This window comes from Parus major, chromosome 7 (assembly GCF_001522545.3).
Source record: "Parus major isolate Abel chromosome 7, Parus_major1.1, whole genome shotgun sequence".
Classification (NCBI taxonomy): Eukaryota; Metazoa; Chordata; class Aves; order Passeriformes; family Paridae; genus Parus; species Parus major.
Window position 1 is genome coordinate 5,275,067 of NC_031776.1, and position 14,399 is coordinate 5,289,465.

The 14,399-nt window shown below is 38.3% G+C and overlaps 1 long non-coding RNA gene across 1 annotated transcript; it reads left to right on the top strand.

The window, feature by feature from the left end:
• The first annotated feature begins 1,718 nt into the window (after nucleotides 1-1,718).
• On the top strand, nucleotides 1,719-6,172 carry LOC117244718. Its single transcript, XR_004498293.1, has 3 exons — nucleotides 1,719-1,770; nucleotides 4,916-5,051; nucleotides 5,950-6,172. It is a non-coding gene; the product is annotated as an uncharacterized LOC117244718 (long non-coding RNA).
• The last annotated feature ends 8,227 nt before the right edge of the window (nucleotides 6,173-14,399 follow it).

Genomic DNA, 14,399 nt, shown 5'->3' on the forward strand with positions numbered 1-14,399 from the left:
GCAGTTCAGGACCGGGCTCTGGTGGTGACAATGAATTCCCTTTGCACTAAGCAACAGCCTGCCTGCCCTCCAAAACCCAAAGGGAGAGCTCTAGCAGCTCCCCAAACATTTTTTTTCCCTGTCCAAATCTCCAGGCATCCCCTCCCCTCTCCCCTGAGTTTGGCCACTCTTTTGATTTTCTTAAGTACCCAATAGTTAGTTTGCTAGCAACTTAAGGGGAGAAAAATTCCATAAGTACAAAAGAAAGAAACTGAACCCCCAACACCACCTAAGACAAGTGAATTTCCAAAAATGTGTTTTACTTCTAGTTCTTTTGCCCAATATTGATTTGAGAAAAGAAAGCTTTGTTACAAAGTAAATGCAAATGGCAGGGAACAAAAGGTATCCTAAAATGCTGACAGATGGTTAAAATCAAAGATTAATTAATTAATTGATTAAGTGATAATTAAGGGGGGTTTTACTCTCATCCTGCCCCCCTATCCCTCATCACAGTTAGGTCCATAGGAGGCGTGTCAGCTGCACAGCCCAGGAGACCAAAGGTGACAGTGCATGGAGCAGGGCAGTAGGAGGTACCTGCCTGTCAACAGGTTTCAGCTGGAAACAGGAGTGGTGTGTTTGAAAATGTGTCATCTCTGATCATTAATCAGACCTGGCTGATTATCCCTTATTAATCCCTTCCTGGCTCTCCAATAAAGGCACCTTTCCATCAGTGACTGCACCTGGCACACCTAGCAAATGAGGTTTTGTGTGCAACTGGGTGAAGGTAAACTTTTCTTGCTCCCTAAACTTAATATCTGCTTTTATTTGTCCATGTCAACACAGAACTAGAATGGAATGATCACAAATGTACCCACGACTGCCTGTAGATCTCCACCCATCAGAACACCACCACAGGACATCAGAAGGACAAAATGAAATATTTCTGATGTGGTGTTTCTGTGTCCTACTAGAATATAATGAAAGTGTGATTTCTGATTGAGATTATTTAGCAATATTTTATATTTGAGTATGCCTCTGTTCACATGATCTCTTTCCCCAATATGATGGAGAACATAGAACAATTAATTTTGTAAGGCTCTTTTTACATTAGAATCACAGAATAATTTGGGTTGGAAGGAATCTCTAGTTTCAAATCCCCTGACATGGGGAGGGAAATGTTCTTTACATTATTAGGGCCAGCCAAAAATGACACACAACACAGATAGGATTAAGATTTAATAATAAACCAAATAATTTATCACAGATTTATACGCAGATACAAAAGGGAGACACAAGACCTAGAAGTTTGGGGAAAAGTTTTCTCTTTCACTGTTGCTACATAGAGATAATCCTAATGTTTTTCAACAGGCAATTCAGCTATTTCCTTCATCAGTGCCACATTCTATATATGTTTAAAGTTTTCCAAAATACCCTGAAGTTTAACATTTATATCTAGAATAAGATGAAGGGATTCTCCTCTCCTACTTCCCAGAATAGGAAAAAGAAAGTAGAAAATAGGAGGAAAAAATTCCAAATATTCAAACTGCACTAAGCTTTAAATCCAGCTTCCACAGGTGTATAGTATCAGTCACCAGAAGTCCTTATTATGTGTGAAAGTAAGATAAGGAGTTGCTCTGTTTCTCCTGTAATGCTTTAAGTTTGCAATACTGGGAAGAAGGGTTTTTAATCCTGTAACACAAGATTTGTATCAACAGCTCTGGGTAACTATTTCCTTTCAGATTCTGACTGCATGAAGCTCTTGCTCTTACAAGCATAGATGAAAAAGTGCAGGTAGGATAATCCAGATTTAGTTAATATTCTGTAAAACTGATAACAGTATAAATTCCATTCTTTCTTTGGAGTGCCCAGTTGTGCTTTCAGTTACTCCTGATTAGGTGATGTGTTGGTACACAGGAGCTCTTACAAATACCTCCTCTCTGCTGGTAGAGCCAGGTACACTGGGTGTGACTGGAATTTGAATTTCCCACACACCAGGGTGTGTTCAGCCCTCCCCTGCAGCCAGAGTATCCCTGCCTGGGGAAACTGTTCCTCCTACAAATGCCAACAGCTCTGCCTGGCCCTGTATTTGCATGGGTTTTATGACTCAGATCAATGCAAGCTTTCCTATCTTTATTTTTTATTTTTGGTGCCTGCTTAGAACAACAGGCTTTTTCCTTAGAAAATAATTTCCTGTTCTGTGGATGTTTCTGCACAGCCATCACTGCTGCACTGGAGTAGATATGAAATTGTTCATAAGTTCAGCAAAAAGCTACTTTAAAATCAGTTGTGGTTCACAGATACTGTAAACATCTATTTTGATCAGTTAAGAAACATGGGTGCTTTTAGCAAAAGCAGTGTCTGGGATGATTTTTGTTTTGATTGCTCAGCACTGTTGGTGTTGAAAATAGGTGTGTCAGCATTCGCAAGATGGTCCTCAGGCACTCAGATTTCTTTAATAAAAAGCAAAATTCTCATTAAGAGGCAATTTTAAAAAGCAGTACTATTCATTTTTTTGGGGCTATTATGCATATAGAGTGTTTATAGTTCCAGCAAAGAATGAATTAATGGAAAATAAAGTTCTGTCATGCACTAGTGCTGCAGCATTGTAACATAATGTATGTGAAGCTGGTTATAAGTCAGCCTTTCAACAGGATTGTACATGATCAAAGCTTCTCAAGTGAGAACTATGTAGCTTAAATGATTGAAAACAATTCTAATGTTTGTCTTCTCTGCTTCAGATCTAAGTTTTTTTCTTGTTAAGCTAAAAAAACCCTACACCTGTGAGTCTCTGTATCTCCCGTATTACAGGCAGATGTGTTCAGTGCCACATCCCTTCAGCACAGACAGCTCAGGTGTTTTGCCTCAGGTGCACATTGCTGGTAGGATTGAGTGTGTCAGCCTGAAAAGATCTGCCTGTTATGATGTCTAAATAACAGATCACAGCCAGGTCATGGCAAGGCAAAGTGCTGTTCTTTTAAGGAAAGTCCTAGCAGGTAGGACAGTGTGTTCAGCAAGGAGGGATGAACTCATTCACAGGGACCTGGCTTTCCACCCTCACCTTCTGCAAACCCTGACTTCTCAGAGTGATAGTTCACCCTGGGAGGCCTGGTGCCTGAAGTAGTTATCCATCACTATAAGCACATCCCAAACCATCAAACACCTCCCACAGGGCTCTTTCAGATGTTAGGTTAGTGATTTTAAGTCAATGAATTGTCTTCTGAATTTTTATGTGCATGGACATAATACTAGAGTCTAACAAAATTCTGTGCTTTTGAAAAAAGCTGCTAATGAAATAATACTGAAGCTGTTATTTATTAATTGTTTATCATTATCCAGAAAAGACCCATGTAATCAAGCACAGATGTTTGGTTTTGATATAAAACTCATGAAAACAAGCACACTCTCTGTTGTAGGACCTAGTGCAAATCGCTATCACTGTAGCAGTGGTACATTATGGGGGATAAAACAGAGAGCACAATGGAACTGATAAATGAGCCTGGGATCTTGAGCCTAATGAAACAGGAACCATGGGAGAGACAGACACAGAGAACTGCTCCCTGGGGCAGAAGTGACCAAGAGAAGGGTTGTGAAACTTGGTAATGGTTACCAGGTAACTGATGTCATGAGGAATGTGTAATCAATGGGAATTGTTACCAAAAATAGAACCCTAGGTAAATACCACACAAATCAAACCCTATATAAATGCCTTGTATACCAAATAAAATCAGCTTCTGATCTCAACTCGGATGTCCCCGTCCCTCAATCACTGATAGTGCATGATTTGAGTTATTGTTCTGTACAAACCCAAATGGTTTCATAAGCCTCAGAATATGGTCATTTCTGTGACTACTTCCAAAATCCCACTGATCAATTTTTCCAACAGAAACCATTTTCTGCCCATGAAGCAGAAATTGCAGTCTATTACGGCAGACTGAGACGTGCAGAGGTGCCTTCAGTGCGTAGGGGTGCTGAGACAAGCTGTCCCTGCCCAGCAGGTGCCCTTCCAAGGGACCACTGCTGGCAGCAGGGTCAGTGCCCCAGCACACCCCATCTGCAGAGCCTGGCCACAGAGAATTAACGTGGTGTCAGTGTTCTGCCTTTCCTCAATGTCACTGCTCGGGCACAAACGCCTTCGCACAGCCGGCAGATGTGGCCGAGCAAAGACACAAGGATCAAACTCTGCAGGAAGGCTGCTTGCAAGTGATATTAATAGAAAAAAAAAAAAAACAAAAAAATAAACCACATACAGGAGCAATTTTAGCAACTTCACTTCTTTGAGGAGACAATATTGCGGTCAGGAAAAAAAATGCAAACGTAAAATACGTTGTATTGTTAGAGATGTGAAAAAATAGTGTCTTGTTCTTTACTCTCTTCCCCCTCCCTCCCTCCTGTCCCCTCCAGTTTCATCCAGTGTTTTGATGGAGGCAAGTACAAAGTATTTTGTCCACAATATCCATTGATTGGTTTGTCTGCCTTTTTTTAAAATTAAATTTCCTCCAAAGGAAAATATATTTTGTTAGTGGCCCCCAAAGCTTCCTAAGAAGAAATTTATGCCATACCCAAAACTAATGATGAAAAGGACCATTCTGTTTAAGCCCTGTTATCCATTATCTTATCTCAAAAATCTGTCACTACCAGAGTGCTTTATCTGCCTTTTAAACTTAGAGAGTAAGGAGACAAATTCTCCAAATTAACACTTCAAAGGAGTTCCTTTATGTCAAATGACACACAATTTGCACAGCACTTAACCCATGCATTTTCCTGACTTCTAGAGCTCTTTCCTTGGAAATCATTATGGAAAGCGTTGAAGTAGCAACTTCTGACATTTATATGTTGCAGAATACCTCCACAGCGCAGGGAAAGTCTGAGAAGCTCCCAGCTGCTTGGTATATATGTTAAAAACTGTAGACTTTGTCATGTTCTCCTGTTTTTGCAGTGAGAATGGCCTCGAGGCAATTTAGAACATCTGCTGTGAACACATGAAACCCTTCCCTCTGCAGCCAGCTGGGTTTAATGGAGCCAAGATGCCAGGCTGGGTCACCTGAGCCAGGCAGCCAAAGACGTGAAAATCAGTGAGTCAGCTTTCCGTATAAGAAAAATGAGAGAATCAAACAGAGAAATTAATGCCACAATTCAAAAAAAACCACACAGAAATCCCACATATAATTTCGTGTTGCTGTTGTTGCAGCATCACTGTAGAATTTATAGTTAATCAAGCCATAAACTCCAAGGTAATATTAATCAGCTTGCCAGCCCTTGCAATATACACTTACTTTTAAAGAACTGCATTTAAAATTATCCTAATTTCTTTTTCTGAAAAGCCCCAAGATCTTGATTATCCTGTTCAGTGAATGTCTATATAAAACAAACAGTTTTGCTAGCTTGCCATTGAGTCACCTTTTTTCAGCTTCTTGTACAGTAAAAATAAAGCTGTAGATGAGTGTTAATATCACTTCTTCTTTTTTTACTTCCCTTAAAAAATGTGTTGTTGTTGAACTGCTAAAATTCTTGTCTGGTTCATTCCTACTTAATATTAGTAACAACTCTGGGTTAATGATAATTTAGAAATTAGTAATGTTGAACAGCATCCCAATTCTGTACTTTAATTTACCAGTTCTGTTCTTCTCTCTGTTCTGGCTCCAATGTTTGAAGGAAGATTTGTGAGAAGTCCAGTCAGACCAGTGTAGTTTTGTTGTGTTAATGACCTTTCTCTAAAGCAAACAACAGAAAAATATAGTCTAGGTTATGCTTATGATTGACCCACCATGGAAATTTGGTCCTGCTGCTGTGATTAGCAAATCACACCAGAACTGGTTAATGACCTTAATTTCATTAAAAACTGCTTCCAATTTTACACAAATTTGGAAAAAAAAAACCCTAACCACAAATGCTCAAGATCCATAAACTAACCACACTTTGTCTTTGTTTTTGCTTTTTTTTTTTTTTTTTTATCATTTACTGTATGACCAGGATGGATAGAAGCTGAATTCAGAATGAAAAGGATTTTTTAAAGGGGTATCACCTCTTGGCAGCTCTGTCATGCATACAGGATACCCATGGACTCTGGAGAAACATCTCAATTTTAGCTTAGGCCACTTTCTCCTCCACACAGAACATTATCTCCCAACACCTAACACACAATATCCTGCCTCCTTATTTTCCAGGCTCTCCTTTGATTACTTGTTTGGGTGTCCTTGTGCTGCAGCACCTTTTCCTCTGGTCAGACTGGTCAGCAGCATTCTTGGGCAGAAAAATAAGGATCAGGGAAAACACTTGGTGCTTTCTTAGGTCTAAGACATTCCCTAGGAAGGAAATTTAAAGAGCATTGAGCAGTGTTTTCCAGCATTTCTTTCCAGTGTCTCCTAGAGGTGCTCTTCAGTGTTTCCATCCATAAACCACTCTTCAGCATACCCTGATTTTTATATGGCTTCATATTTCCCAGAACTTACCAGAAGGCTGATGGCAAGAAAGGATGTTTGAAAAGCCACACCACAAGAGCTGTACCAAGTGGAAAAAAAGCAGCACTGGAAACCTGCTCCCTTATGGATGTTTCACTTGAGACTTGCTCACAATTATTTCAGGAGGAAAAACATCACACACTAAATAAATTTAATTATTTGAATCTTTCCCTGCATTGGACAGATTGTGACAATCTTACATAAACACTGGCACCAAGAATTTAGGGCAATCTGATTTTTGACCCACATCTGATTATTTTGCAGCACTCACAACTGCGCTTCCAGTGGAAGATTTCCCCATGTCAAGTTTCTAAACAGGGTAAATAAAACCATCTGTTGTGGAAGCAGGATTTCAAAATTATATGCCTTGTTAACCACTGTTTTGCACACTGAACTATTCATGTCTAAAGAAACAACCTTGTGCCCTTATAAAAGGAGTTCTGCTCTCCTGATTTGCACATTACTGGGCCAGATATCAGATGTCTAAATTAACCTTTAGTCTTTCATTCCATCCTATCAGATGGATTTCAATCTTCTCCCTTTCCATTGACCTCTCATGTTTCTTTCTGCTTCCTACTTTCTCTTGAGCTCTATTACAAATAAAAGTGCAATAAATGTTTCACAAAAGTAGGTAATGAAACTAATATTTTAAAATACAAATATGTTATACATATCCAGTTAAGTAATTAAAATATATCTTGTGAAAAAGATCTTATCAGCCTCTAGTCCAGTGTGAACATCATCTCTGCAGGGAGAAGTGAGGAGTACTTAATGTTAGGAAGGGGGGATTTCCATGGTAAGAATACACGTTTTCCCCCAGATCTTTCAATAAGTGTTTAAGAAAAACAATTTTCCTCATAGATGAGTGCATTTGGAGACTCCACTTGTTTAGCCAAATTGTTGTTGAATCAGCAAGAGGTTAAATTGCTGTTTCCAGCAATTTCTGTTCTCTTCACTCCCCTCAGTCACAGAAAGAAGCAGTTCTTGGTAGAAAAGAGGGGATGAACAGAAATTTCTGCTGCAAATCAGCACATGGGAGGAACACTGTGTGCTGTTTCACTTAATCACTTCGAGGGCCCATATGGGTTACTTTAATAGGGCTTAATATTTGTCCTCTTTTTATTCTCATAATCACAGATACACCAGGCTAGACACCAGCATCTCCTTAAAGAAACTGGGGCACCATCTGGATTCATGCCAGCTAACATTCTGCTTGCTTGGCTCTAAGCCTCAGAAAAGTTCAAATACATATACATATAGTTTAAATTTTAAATTCTTCTGCATGGTTTATTTTATATTTATTTATTTCTATGGCAGTGTCTTGTCCTGTTAGTCTACTGCAAGGCTTTAGAGCCCTTGGTGATTTTGAGATTATGAACTCTGCTGGTCATGTGATTTGCAAACATAAGGTTAAATCCACGGAGCAGTAGCATGGGGTAACACTTACATAAAAATATGCATACATTTAAATAATATATGTAATTTGCTGATGTAGAAAGCAGTGCTGGAGCTCTCATTTCAAATTCTAATTTTCAGCAGTTTGCTACCACTGAAGTTTTTGCTTTGATGACTTTAAAATATCAAGTATCTACAGAGACAAACAAGACATACAGATCATCTTGTCTGTGTTTTAGTAAAGCACAAGGTTCCATGTTTACCTTGATACCTCTGCATTAGAAATATCAAACACCTAATTGAGGTTGGAGAGCCCAATTTATGTTCTGTTTCTAATAGTCACTATTGTCCTAACACACCTCTCCCAGCTTTGCTTTGAAGATAAAGCTTTGAATACTCCACAGTTAATTTGAGCTTGTTTGACTGGTCAATTACCTTTGTTGTTAAATTACCTTTGCTATCTATAGTTACTTTATTTAAACCTTCACTTTATGTCATATCTATTAATGAAAATACAATTTTAAATGGAAAATTAGAAACTGGAAAAGCTGCAAGAAATAATGAAGAAATGGTGTGGAAGAGAACTGAGGGGAGATTTAGAAATTTCTGAATCTCAGAAATGGCAAGAACCAAATAATCATGTTTCCTCTGGACCAAGCAAGTTAAAACACTTCTATATATATATTTTTTTTTAACCAGGTGAGTTAAAAAGGCACAAACTGGTATCTTCAGAGTGGATTGGTTTATACTGTAGGTACCCTCACTGACTTCTAGTTTAACTTGAAGATCATTTCAGGATGAAATACACAGTTTTTTTTACAATCTAATCTTTCAAATTGATAATTTCAGAGAGGGCAGATTAAAAAAAAAAACAGTATCTTGATAAAAAGTGCAGCCAAATGTCCTGATTTAATTAGCTGTAAAGAAGTTCTTAAAATGCAAACAGAAAAATGGCTAAATTATTTGCCATGTTAATATATTATTCCTTCTCATATTCTTTCTCTCTGTAACTTTGCTTTTGTTTTTAGCTAAGGGCTCAATCCTGCTACTTTTAAAATAGCAAATTATCCCCAAGAACAAATGAGATCCTGAGGGAAGGATTTAAAAAGAAGAGAAACGGGGATATTTATCCTTCTTGCCATTTGGCAACCAACTCAAATATCTAAGTTAGAAGAATGTTTCCCCTCAGGTTATCATATGACTGATAGAGAGAGGACATTGCAGGAGACAGGCCCCAATGCCAAACTAAGTTCTTGCTATTAAGAGTCTTTTGAAGGTCCTACATTTTCTCCTCTAGGCAGCATAAATAATGTACAGATGTAAAGAATTTAAATTTAGGTGATAATAGCAGCTCCGAAGAATATTGACAGGCTTCTGACAAATAAACATCAGCTGATAGCAATCAGAACAGCAATCTGACATATGGACATGTAATTCAGGTCTGCTAAGTATTTGTTATGCTGTGTCTTGACAAATAAATTAGTCCTAAGTAGATATGATTGAACCCAGCCATTTCTAGGCACTTAATACTATTAAAAAGAAAAAAAATCCACTGAAAATCTAGATAACTAAAATTTGATAACTGATTAACATGGCCTTAATTTTATCTTTTCCTTCACATAATTTTTGCACCAGGTTATATTAATAAATAATTTACCATGTGCACGAAGGACTGAAGGCATCTCAAAGTAATCTCTTTTCCATAGAGCTGAAATTCTCTGATTTAATTACATTTTGTATTTGTTTTTTCCTTTTTGCCTCCTCTCTAAGTTACTACTAGGTTTAAACTATTTTTGAGCTTTTGGAGGAAATATGAACTCTTGTCCTCTGGGATGTTTTCAGGCAGCACAGTCTATTGTAGCCCTGGAAACTGTCCAGTGACCACCTAGAAGGCAGATTTCTCTTCTTTTCTCTAATAAAATGTACAGCAAAAAGGACCAGCTTTTCCATAGAGCATCAGAGTGCAGCTCTGTACTAAAGGATTTTGTGTGCAGATGCAGCCCTTAGGACTTACACCTTATATGTGTGCATATGTATATATACATAAAATTTAAAGTATATATGAAATATATATATATATTATATTTAAAGTATTTACTTTTCCCCACTTTTCTCCTTTTTATCTTGTGACAGGTTGCAGCCCTCTTCTGAACTTCTGCTTTGTGGAGAATATGCTGCAAAACCATTGCAGTGACTCGGGAAATGAAATTAATACATCATTTATTAAGCTTTACAAGGATGGACTCACAGGAAACCAGATTTACACCCCCTTGAACCAGTTTTTTAAATTCTAGGAACACTAACCTCTTCCTGCTTCTCCTGTTTTCTTGCCATGGTGATGAGAACTCTCACCATCTTTGGAAAGCTCTGCCACTTCTCTCTTTTCTCCAGCCAGTTACTGCTGCTAACAGGAGCAGGAATAAAACTAATACACTGAACACAACCTGCAGGTGAATGGATCCACTCCCATCACCTTGGGCACCAAGAATTAAATCCTCCACTTTCATCTGGTGTCTTTATCCTTTTCCTGCAAGGCTGTGCCCATTTTGAAGGAATAATATGATCTAATGCATTTTTCATCATCAATAGCAGTTTTTTTATGGCAGCAGCGAATCCTTTCCGAGGACATCTGCAGAAAAATACAACACAGAGAGAGAGAGGAAACAATTTAGCATCTCAATTACTATTTCTTAATGTAGATATGGAAAAAATATTGGAAAAATTGGTGGCAGTATTAATGAAAACCATGTTTAATTAAACTGTTGTCCAGACAGGGGTGATTCTCATGTGCCAAGCTGCTGGACGTTCACACCAGCAAATTAATCATACCAGGAAACATTTACTTCAGATTTGTGGAGATGTGTGATTTTCAGTTTAACTGTAGTCCTTTTTCTTTGAATTTCCTACCATTTTAAAAGCTGCACAAGAATAAGACCTGTCTGTCACTTCACAAACTGTGTCAACTTACTTTAAGGCTTCCTGTCTCTCACCCTTCAGGCAAGACTTGGTTTTGCATAATTTACCTATTTTTATAATTCAGAAACTTTCTGGATGATTTTTCATCATGACTTCAGCTCTTTTGTTGTAAAGGTAAGTTTTTACATTGTGACAGAAACAAAAACAAGACCCCATCACAATAAATAGTTACCATGAACTCCTCTTGGAAAATACACTCCAGGAAATCAGTCATTGCAATAAATAACAAATACTAATGCCATTAAAAGTGAGAATACAGACAGGGCAGGGATGAAGAATGAGAAATAAAAAGTTCTACCATGCCCTATTTCTTGCTAGAAATATTTCAGTTCCTGTTAGGTATATTTAATGGACTCCATGCTCAAACACAGAAAAATTCTGAATTTAACATTAGCTATAAAATTAAAAAAGTAGAATATGTTGATTTAAGTAGATATGTTGAATATGTTCACCTGGTGACATAACTTCTGGTGTTCATTTATCATATCTTTATTTGATATTGCTTAACATGATTTAAAATGTAATTCTTATTAAAAATGCAAGTATTTCATATATGAAACAAATCCATATGTTCCTGTTCCATGTGAAAATTCTTTGATTTGTGGTTGCATGTAATAGATCAATATGCACATTGTTCCTGTCCTCCCACTAGATGGATCTGATCTGTTCTGTTCTTTCTCCCATATGTGTTCACGTCTGCCGAAGTGGGAGGTAACCGGTTTAGAAATGGAGAACAGAACCTTGGACTCAATTCTGATCTCAGTTACATCACTTAGTAACAGACCAGCCCTCTGCACAGGAAATACGTTTTTATAATTGCTATTTGTACCATCTCTCCAATTAGGATTTGTTTTATTTGGATAACTCATATAATATGGTTTCCATGTATAAGTACAGAGACCAAATCTGTAGTGTTATGAGATTCATGGAAATAATTAAAATATAATAATTGAAATATTGTTATTTTTAAAATATTGCCTTATGTGTCTCCTGTTGAATATAAACAACCTCATCTTCAAAGTTTCTTTTGAAATTATAACCTTTTCTGCTTTAATGCCCTTTTCTCACATAACTTTCCCCATGCTGATCAATATTAAGGACAGCTTTGCCACTGTACCCAAGTGCATTATAAATACCATCAATATTAGTCTCATTCCCCTTTTTTTTTTTGCTTTCAGTGAGTAGAGACCTTCACTGAACTATCCAGGACGATTTTGTAAAATTTCAGAATTACTATGGTTAATTGAGAATGCTTTTAAATCTTGAGGAGCCTGAAAATAGTAGGAAATACAGACTGGAGAGGTATTTATGTCTTTGGCCTCCCTTGGATAGTTTTAATGGTGTGGCTCTATTTCAGCCTTAAATTGGAGCAGAATAGTCACATAAAAGGAAAAATCCCTTCAACAGAAAATGCACAAAAGCAGAAACAAATCATTATGTCTGTAGATTCTTTATTATGAAAATCAAGGGAAGGAAGGGCTACTCCATGTGTCAGTCACCTTGTAGAGAACCTGGATTTTGACAGCAGCAGAATAGTGAAAGCCAGAAATAGAGAGCATACCAAAAAAGATTAATTCTCAGTGGAAAGACGATTTTCTCCTAAGCACAGCCTTTATACTTGCTGTGAAGTTAAAGAAGAGCACACAACAAAAAAAAGATACTGGATAGCAACCACAACTTGGCTGCTCATAAAACTGCTAACTAAGCACACACAGTATTTGCAGCTCAGAATCTTGCAACTTTCCATAAAAATTTCGCTCTGTGGGAAACTACATGTATTGAAATTCATAGAAGTACTTACTCGCTGCAAAAACGTTCAATGTCCAAATTAGATGCCCTTCATGAGGCAGTAAAATATTAAAAATTCAGTATTTTTTACATGCCCACTTTCAAATTGACTTTACAGTGCACTTGCACTAATCATCAACATTGCCAGACCTCTACCATTAAAAATAAGTGGTATGCAAATAGTGAGGGCTTTTTTTAAGTGCATGTGCTCAGTCACAGCTGATTACTGAAGGACGTATTTTTGTTGACCTTTCTTCCCTCATAAAAGTTGAATCTTTTGGTGGATGTCAGAGAAATATTTTCCACATCTCACACGTGGAGAATTTGGGTCTGTGGCGAATCCTGGAGGCTCTGCAAGGCTCCTGGTGCTCTCAGGAATTGCATTGTTTCTGTGAAGGACAAGAAAGGCACGAGGGAAGTGGTATCATATCACCCCAATCCTGACCCATTTCTGAAGCCCTAACCCCTGGCATGCTTCCCAAGGCTGCTGAGCATTTTGGTGAACCCAAACTGCACATCTACCATCATGGGGTCACCCCAAATAGAGGCTGAGCTCCACCAAACCCTTCTGGCCCCTCCAGAAGGTTCTCCCAACACATGCCCCGGCCTGACTGCACCCAATTCACAATGATAACCTTCAAGTGTGTCTGCAGCACCAGAGCTGGTCCCAATTAACTCTGATTAATGTAACTGCTGCTGCAAATGAGGGTGGGTTCCATTCTGCACACCCGGGGCTGCTCTCAGCCTCACTCAGAGCTCCCAGAACAAGTATGGGGAATTCTTGAGCACACCTTCCCTCCCTGTGGGAAGGCCAGCAGCTCAGCCTTGGAGAACATGTTGCTGTTGCTCTTAATTTGTGGTGGTGCCCTGTTGTCACCAAAAATGTTGGGATAAATCAAACTAACGTTGATTAGATTGCTAGAAGGCAGGCATTACTTCATTCACAGCACTTGGCGTGTGTGGGGCTGCTCCTCAAAGGTACACACTCACTTTGAAAACTTCTCAATATTTACATGTTTTTAGCAAACAAATTAATGTTTATTGGTGATAAATTACAAAATTCAGTTCATTAATTAGTATTTTTTTATTGATTTCTCCATTCTCGTGCTTATTAGCCCACAGTCTTTTTATTCTTTTTCTCAAAGAGTGTTTCAGTGCAATTGTTGAATTGTCTTTGCTAGTTTCTTTATCTCAGGTTTCCACCACACTCCTTGTCATCCGTAAATTCTTCCTTCTTTGTGTCCAGCTCTCACCAATACATGTCTCCCCCAGGTTTTGTGCTTTGGCATGTACCAAGGTTGGTTTTGCAAAACTTACTTTTCGGCAATATTCCCAAACCGTGTCCTAGCAATAGCGGCTTGTGGAAAAACCTTTGCTACGTGCTGCCCATAGTGGAAAAATTACACTGCTTATGAAGAATTAGAAACCTTAATTAGACAAGTTAACTAAATTAATTAGAGAAGTTAAGCATTGGCTGCCGTGGCCAGCCACATTTGCTGGGTGGATCGGGGTAGCCAGGCAACCAGAGAGCTGCACCTGGGTGAGAGATAACTTAAAACCCACACCCAAATCCAACAAAAACCCAGGAAAAACATCAAACCACATGTTTGATGAGTGCCCTGAGGGCCACTGTGCTGACCATGCCCACGTTGCTTTCAGGGCATGCCTTTGAAGCATTTACACTTTAAACTATTTGGCTTTTTGAGTTTTGGCTTTGGCTGCTGGATAGAAAGCTTTGGGCTTGAGACTTTAATGGAATAGTTGCATAGAAACAAATGAAGGTTTAATTATACCTCAGCAGAT